The sequence below is a fragment of the Branchiostoma floridae genome, chromosome 18 (genome assembly GCF_000003815.2).
Source record: "Branchiostoma floridae strain S238N-H82 chromosome 18, Bfl_VNyyK, whole genome shotgun sequence".
Classification (NCBI taxonomy): Eukaryota; Metazoa; Chordata; class Leptocardii; order Amphioxiformes; family Branchiostomatidae; genus Branchiostoma; species Branchiostoma floridae.
Genome location: NC_049996.1, coordinates 13,289,153 through 13,297,625, shown reverse-complemented (window position 1 = coordinate 13,297,625; position 8,473 = coordinate 13,289,153).

Genomic DNA, 8,473 nt, shown 5'->3' with positions numbered 1-8,473 from the left:
CACACCCCATGTAAAATTGCAAAATAGACCAGTCCAAAAATAGACCCAATAAAAGACTTTACATAAACCCCAGTCCAAATATGAATTTTTATAAAAATGGACCCCTCTGTGTACCAATGGACTCTTCGGAATAAAACCAGGCTAGCTGATTGGCTGCCAAATCCTAGATCCTCCTCACGATATTGATTAGGGCTAAGCGATTAGCTTTCTTCTTGATACTGGCATACAGTTCTGCAAGTGAGAAAGCCTGAAAATGGGCACAAAATCGCAAAATTAGGCATTTTGTTTTACTGTATGCCAAAAGTGTTATTGAATCCATATGCGCATAATATTATGTAAAGTGCACTTCTATGTTAGATTTCAGTTTAATTGGTTGTAAAACCAGGGTACATTAGCAAAAAATGTACTGTTTTTGTAAAAAAAATGGCCAAAAAGTCGCAAAATTATGCATTTTGTTGTACTGTATGCCAAAACTGTTATTGCCTTTATGTGGGCATATCATCAAGGCACCTCTGTACCAAATTTCAGGTCATTCTGATGTAACACCAGGGTACAGGGGGCCAAAATATACAGTTTTGGTCTACAAATTGCCAAAAAAACTCAATAAAACCATTTAAGGAGCAGATATGAAAAAAATGACCCAAAAAAAAAACATCTGGGGGTATTGTCCCACTCTACGCTTGTGACAAATTTCAAGTCATTCGGTCCAGGAACAACGGAGATACCGTGTTTTTAAGATTTGACAGGAGAAAGAAGAAGAAGAAAGAAGAAACATTACGAATACAATATATTTCACCATATCATGGTATGGCTGAAATATAATGATAATGTTGATGAAAGTATCTGTAAGTTCATGCCCGGAGACTAAGTGAAAGTACACGGTAAAAACATACCTAAGTAACATACAAAATGGATAGTGATAAAAATTATCAAAACTCAATTATCATTATCTTACATCTTAAACAGCAGAAAGATAATGATAGTTAACTATGTAGAAAGAATAGAACCATGATTATTATCATACAGTTTAAACCAAAAGCTAAAGTCGATACAATATATAGATAATATTTGTAAAAATGCTATTGCCATAGAGCGAAGAACTAAAAAAGTTATGTCGTCAGACTACACAAAAAAAATCTTTACACAATTAAACCCTGCTGAACAATAAAACATTAGCGTACAAACTATAGATAAACTAGAGTTCGGCGACCACATACCTCCGTGAAATATTAAGTGCTTTTGTAAATTTTATGCAAATGACTTGTAGATTTACATGATTTATGCATGCTGATGTTCATCATTGACTAATATACAGATGTCACAAGTATAAAATTCCCATCATTAATCATTAAGCGGTTTTGTAATTTTCGCATATATTACGCAAATCAGTTCCTCATTAGCATATTTGGTATCTGCTTATGTTCCACCTATCATAATTTATATGTTTTACATTTATTGAAGTCCAGTTAAAAACAACAATGGAATTACGCAATTTCCACATTAATGATGTAAATTAAGTCCTCAGCTGCATAGCATGTATATCACTATGAACATCTTTGCCTAAGCTACCCGCATACCTAAAATGATGTCAACCCGTCATTCCTTCTACAGTTATCCTCTTTGAAATGTCTTGACTAAAATGCCCCTGCAGTTACAAAAATAAATTTTAGGGGGCTGAAACTTGTCTCACTTTGTTATGAATTTAAAAGCTATCTACCACTAAGATATCAAGGCCATATCATGTCCGGGACAAGAGATACATTGATTTAAACTGCTATGATAGATTACTCGGGTAACTTTAGGCCTGTGATTCAATGTAGCTCGCCTGGAGGGGAAAAAGGGCGTGGCTTTTCAAGGAATACGACAAATCTATGCTCAGCTATAACGATCGCCAAGCAACAGGGAGCAAAAGTTAGTGAGACAACAGCGCACTTCCGGCCAACTCCGGTCAGATTTGAACTCCGACCCGGAACGTTTAGAAGTTTTGAAAAAAATGCCCCTGCTATCCCAATACTAGCCGCAAGGGGGCCCAAACGTTTGTCACTTATTCCTGACCACAAGAGCTATGATCTAATACTTAAAATCCGTGACCAAAGCTTGTTCAAAGCACGATCGACGAGAAAACAAAACCGGAGGTGGCGCTGCAATACCAAGGGCGGCTAGAGGGCCCAAAATCTAATCATTTTCAGCTTTCATCACAACCCACCAACACAACAAGTATAAAGTCCAATCCATCCAGCCGTTCTTGATTTATCTTATTGACACACAGACAGACAGACAAGCGCTAGTGACCCGTACAATGAAGCATTATTAGGATGCATACAATTCATCCCTACAAAGTCAAACCATGCAGAGAAGTCAACCATTATCAGCATACAATTGCAAACTGTATGAAGACAATCAATCCGTACAAACTCAAAACATGCAAAAGTATAATACACTATTAGCATTTCTAAGAGAGAGCGCCTAGTGGTGCGTACCTAAACTCATATTCAGGTTCAGGTCCGGATTCAGGTCCACCAGTTCAGGTTCAGGTCCGGATTTTTAAGTCCGGACCTGAACCCATCATTGCATATTATGTGCAGTAGAAATATTTTTTTGAGGAGGAGGGGGGATGGTGCATATAAAATTGCATGTTAAAGCATGAATTGAAATGCAATGTGAAAAATACAATGCAAATTATATACAGCCAGTGTAAACACAAAACGTTTCTTGTCTTTTTCCAGTGCAAATTTCATTGTCTATGGAAGGTTTTAAAGGTTTAGAACAACAAAAAAAGGGAATATAAGTGACAGGTTGCTCTTGGTGACAGTGACTTGGCTCCGGACATTTAGGTGTTTTTTTTTCACTTGGACCTAAACATTTTCGGTTCAATTCCAAGTCCGGGCTTTAGGTACGCACCACTAAGAGCGCCAGAACACTTATTTCGATTTTCGTGCCGAAATGTAGTGTGACAAACAGCCTTAGAGTAGTGTTACTGTTTACATGAATATGTTAATGGTCTGAAGATGGCTGTTTGAATATTAACGTTTAACATGGAGGTTGTCTACTCGTTTTTCTTTCACTGACATATTAATGACGTAGTTTAGAACAGATCAGATTAAGTCACATCAACTTAATCCCTTGGTGCTCAAATGATGTAGGAGTGGGCATGGAACTGACAGAAAGCACGAAACAGGCATTCTGTTGAGGACCAGGCACACTTTTCGCTGACCAGTAGACATTTCGGGGATAAAATCTTAGACTTTGGGTGTTTTAGTGAATAGGAAAACTTAAAGAACTATATGCAACTTTCTTCACTGTTTTATTTTTTTAAGGTCAGAAAAGCGAACGAATCCAAAGACGTAGATTGGTGTAAGTGACGCAATAGGAGGTGCGGGCACATGAAGGCTGGTCAGTAACATGCCCTAACCTGAATATGACTGTTAAGTAAATATATGATCAATGGGGTTTACAGTACACGATTGTATTCTGGTTTTAATATTTTGTTTCTGGGATACCAGATCTAGTTTTGTATCTGCCATGCCTTTCCTTCATTGGTGCAGGTGGTTTGATTTCTGAAAACACGCTTACCTGAAGTTTCTCCAAACTTACCTCGCAAGCTGGTCAGAAACTCGAGTTGCCACCTTATGGTCTGGGTGAGGAAGTCATGAGGGGCTGCGCTCAGTCCTCGTGTTGCAGTGGTGCCTCCCAGATGCGAGCTCGGTGTGGGGAAAACATTGTTTTATTTGTCTAGCTTAGGTGGGCGTGTTGATTGTCTGAAGCTGACGTCAGGGTGACACAAAGTCAAAGGTAGAGATTCTACCTAAAACGTCAGACCATTTCTAAAATCCTATCCCTGAGTGATTGAGTAGCTGTTATTTGGCGAATATTGCTGATATGGTTGTGCTGAATGTCTGAAGCTGGCTGTTTGCATATCAACATTAACCCTATTCAAACCGGGCTTTTTTGGTCATCCATGGATGGGGGGGGGGGGGCTGCTTGTGAGGCCCTCCTCTTCTAAGTCCTCTAACTCTTGACCGACGTGTCGCATGGCAACCAAATACTTACGAAATGATATGAACATAATTTCTTACGTATGTGACGTTTGCCGTTACGATGACGTAATATGACGTCATCATTTTGATTATATTGGCCAGACCCATGAAAAAGGCTATTCTCTAGCAAGTGCAGATAACAAAGTAATAATGTTAGTTAGGACCTCTGTTGCCAATAGCAACATCAATGACGTCAAAACGACGTCATAAAATGACGCTCCGCCATATTGCATCCATCACAATGAATTTTCAAAAATGCTTTTTTTGCAACAAATAATCACAAAAGCCAATGGAAATAGACTAAATACATTCATTTAGACGGTTTTTCATGAAAAAATACCAGGTAGTTACAAATTCTAAGGGATAATAAGCTAGTTACTTTTGATCTGGCTATACCGTCCGCCATCTTGGATTTGGACTGATGACGTCATCAAATTAGCATAATTTATGCATATATAATTATGAAAGATATTCTGAATAACACGAATTCTTATTCATGTAACAAAATAGTAGTAATATAGTAAATAAACGTGAAAAATACATTGTTAGAACCCAAGATGGTAAAATTTGGCCCCAAAATTTCCAAAATTCTATTTGGGGATTTAGAACATGAATCATGTTCCATCTGACGTGATCGAACAGAACGCTGACGTGATCGAACAGAACGGGGGTTCTATTGGAGGTCACCCACGGTCATCCGCAGGTTGTTACAGTAATCATGCAGAAAACACCCTTGTTTTCCGGGGTGCCGTGCGTCAGAAGAAAAACTAAAATTTTCGCAAATATAAAACGTTATCTGGCAAGCTTAGTTTTGCTGCCGCTAAGTTTGGAATATTTGACATCTATTAAAGCTGCTCTCGTCATTATTGGTTACCTTGAATATTCCAACACTTGTTTACGGCGGTATCAATTACTCCATGCCCCTATCAGTGCGACTCGACATACGACCAAACATGGTATTTAAATCGCTTACAAAACGCATGCAAATCAACTCTTTCAGGACTTACATTGTCGACAACTAATATCTCTAGATTTCTGTCTTAGGGATTTTTGGAATATGGAGGCAATTTTGAATTTCGAGTCTTTGAGTGTGGAAAACATGATTTTTCGACCTTATCTTGGCTGTAAAAATAGTTCTAGGTAGAAGTTGAAAAATCCCTATGACAGAAAGTTTGATCTTACAATAATTACTCAGATAATATAAAACTTATTAAAAGATTTGGATTTTCAGTCGAATTTAGGACCGATCTAAATATGGTATTTGTTTTTTCGTCCACCAAACACCCTTTCTAAATCAACCAACTAGGCACATTTCAGAAAACATTGACACAAAACTGTGCCGCACAAGTACACGGTAAGATTTGACGTGTACACACTGCCAGTTTTCATTTAATCTCGACGAGACACGTGCGAGGGGTTGCTTTTCTGACTATCACGGTCTTGTAGAAGATGTTTCAGTCACCGTCAGCCCTCCGCAGGGAACGAGCGGGAGTTCCGGTAACCTGATACTCTGCGTTCAAATGGAAACTTTTGGGCCAAATTTGACCATCGTGACCGGAATTAGTGATTTTTGGCAAAACTGCCTGTCAACAAACGATTGCCATGGCAACACGAAAACTTCCAAGGATTTTTTGCCAACAGAATTTTAAGAAAACTCACTAAATTTGGTGGCTATAGCATAAGCCGTTCTGGCGTTATAGGACGTCAAAGTTGGCGCAGGCCTCAACCCCCCTGGTCTGAATAGGGCTAACATGGAGGTTGTTAACTCCTTTTTCTTTCATTGACATTTTTAATGGCTGCGCCGTTTGGACCAGATATGAAGATTAAACCACATCATATTCAATCCCTTGGTTCTCAGATTGTTGCAGGATGATAAAACAGAAGTAAAAAAACAGACTTTCTGTTATAGACTGAAAACATTCTCAGTTAACAACTTATGCTGTTTGACATTGCGAGAATTGAATTACACATTTTAAGTGTTTCAATAAAAAGGCAAATCTAAATGATTGGGAAGACAATAGCACTATTTAATGGTGATGTCACAATATTAGCATTTAGAATTCATTTATATACTAAGTGGCAAAAGTAGGATTTTTTAAAACTAAAAACAAAGCTAATCCAAAGAAATAAAATCGGCTTGTCAGGAACTTGCCCTATCCCCATTTTTTTAAAGTTTGAATTTCTCGTGAAGTAATTTATCTAATGATTTGGCCCAGTGATCGTTATTTGAAAGAGATGTTGCAGCTATAAGTTCTTGGCAACGTTTTGGATGCTTCCCGTTGCCTTCATAACGACATAATGGATTATTTTTCACCAGGTGATTTGAATTCTGAAATTATATATTTCATACCATACGTTTCTCCAAACTTACCTTTCAAGCTTGGCAGCCTATATTGACAGTTTGTATTCTCTTGGAAAGGAAGTCACGAAGGGCTGTCCTCAGTCTTCTTGTTGCACTAGAGCCTCCCAGATGTGAGTTCGGAGTGGCTGTGACGCAGTGAAGTTGGAAATACAATGTTTGATTACTAGTAGTCATACTTACGTGGGCGTGATGATTGTCTAAAGCTGACATCACGAGTGTGCTCGAACGACCAAAAATCGACCAATTGCAGAGCTCGGTATGGATGTTGCGCAACGGAGAGGGGAAAACCTTTCTTATATGGGCGTGTTGATAATGCATATACATTACATTTTTCTGACAGTTGGCATTTGGTACAACACATGAATTTAAAGAAAAGAAGCTATGCAAAAACAAGATCTACCGTCTATTTTGTTCTTATTGATACACTGTTCCCGCTATGCATGCTGTACAAAGAAATCATTTTCTTTAGATAAAGTTTATTCATTAGTAGTGTACATGCATCGACGTTTATCCACAGGCACTATTAGTAATACGGTACACACGTCGTGACTCTACATGATAGAACAACAATGCCAATTTCTCAAAATTTCGAACACATCTTTTTAAATGAGTACGCCCTCCCAAAGTGAGCCATTTTAGCTTCGGTTCTCGACTCTCCTGTATTCTCATTTCACGGCTTCGTACGGGCACCTGCAGCTTGAATCGTAGTCTTTTTACTCTGGGTCTTGTTTCAAGTCCAGCCTACAGCTACGGATACGAAACGATTTCATATTACCTATAGCACTGCCCTAATTATACTTATCAGCGCTCAGTCCTCTTCGGCAAGCTTTCGGGGGTACTTTAACATTTATTTGATTTTAATAGTCTTGCAAACGATACCAAACAAATGTTAATTTTACATGTCTGGGTTTTCTGTTGTTGGTCAATTGTAAAATTATAACGGCCACACATGTTTACATTATACCATTTGACTTCAACAAAATAGTTTGTCGTGCTTCAAACCTGCACCCTGGTTTTGCCCGCGTCAATGTCAGTCACCTTGTGGACCTTAACTATAAGAATCACCGTAGGCCGAAAACTGTGTTCTGCTACACCCTTCATTGCAATCCCACTCCATTCCGCTGAGTGGCGTACATGTACCGCAGCGATTTGCAGTGAAATGGATAACAGATATGAGAGCCGGGCAAAAGCTTGATAAAGGCCTACAGTTTCTTATTTTGTTACATAGGAACTTGTATGGTTGTGTGTTTACTTCTGGCCAGTATGATGTAATAAGCTGTGGTGACTATCTTCAGGTGAAAATGTTAAATTGACATTAAATGGATGTCCCGTGTATGGTGGGAGCCACACCCCATGCACGTTAAAGAACCCCCACACGTGCGATGGTGCGGTGTGTGATGGTACAAATCATTCCGTCTGGAGTTGGTGATTCACTTTAAATCACCCGGATGGAGGCCTGGCGAACCCCTGTCTCGTATCAGCCATATGGTGATTTACATCATTAACCCGGACGGGACACCTGGCGCATCCCCGTCTTGTAATTAGATAGCGAAAGGGTATGTCACCCCGTAAGGGGCGGTATAACCCCGTCGCGTGTAAACATGTGCGAACATGTGTGATCAGGTCAACTGATGATGATGATGACTATAGTTTATGATATTTGGTAGGCGACTTCCAAAGGTACTGCAGCAGAACCTCCAGGTTTGAAATCTCGTGTTCTGGCTATGCTGTTAGAGTGGCAAATCATGCTCTTGGGGCAGGGAATAAGTCATATGATTTGGACCCTCTAGCCCATCAAAAAAGAAATCGCATGTACATGTAATTTGGGTAGATCTAGACTTCAATGAGATATAACGTATGTAAATTAGGGCATTGGCTACATGTTTAATCTCCCGACAGATGTCTGTTGCTGGTACCGGTATGGAATGGCCGAGTCACCTAAGGTTAGCGGGCGAAAGGCAGCAATATTCTTTACATTCTTGACCAGATGTTGTGTCATTGGGAAGGTACTTTTTAGTGTCTTTTTCCTGTCTCCACCGGGTGTAAAATGGTTGTACCATCTGATTTTGGTTGG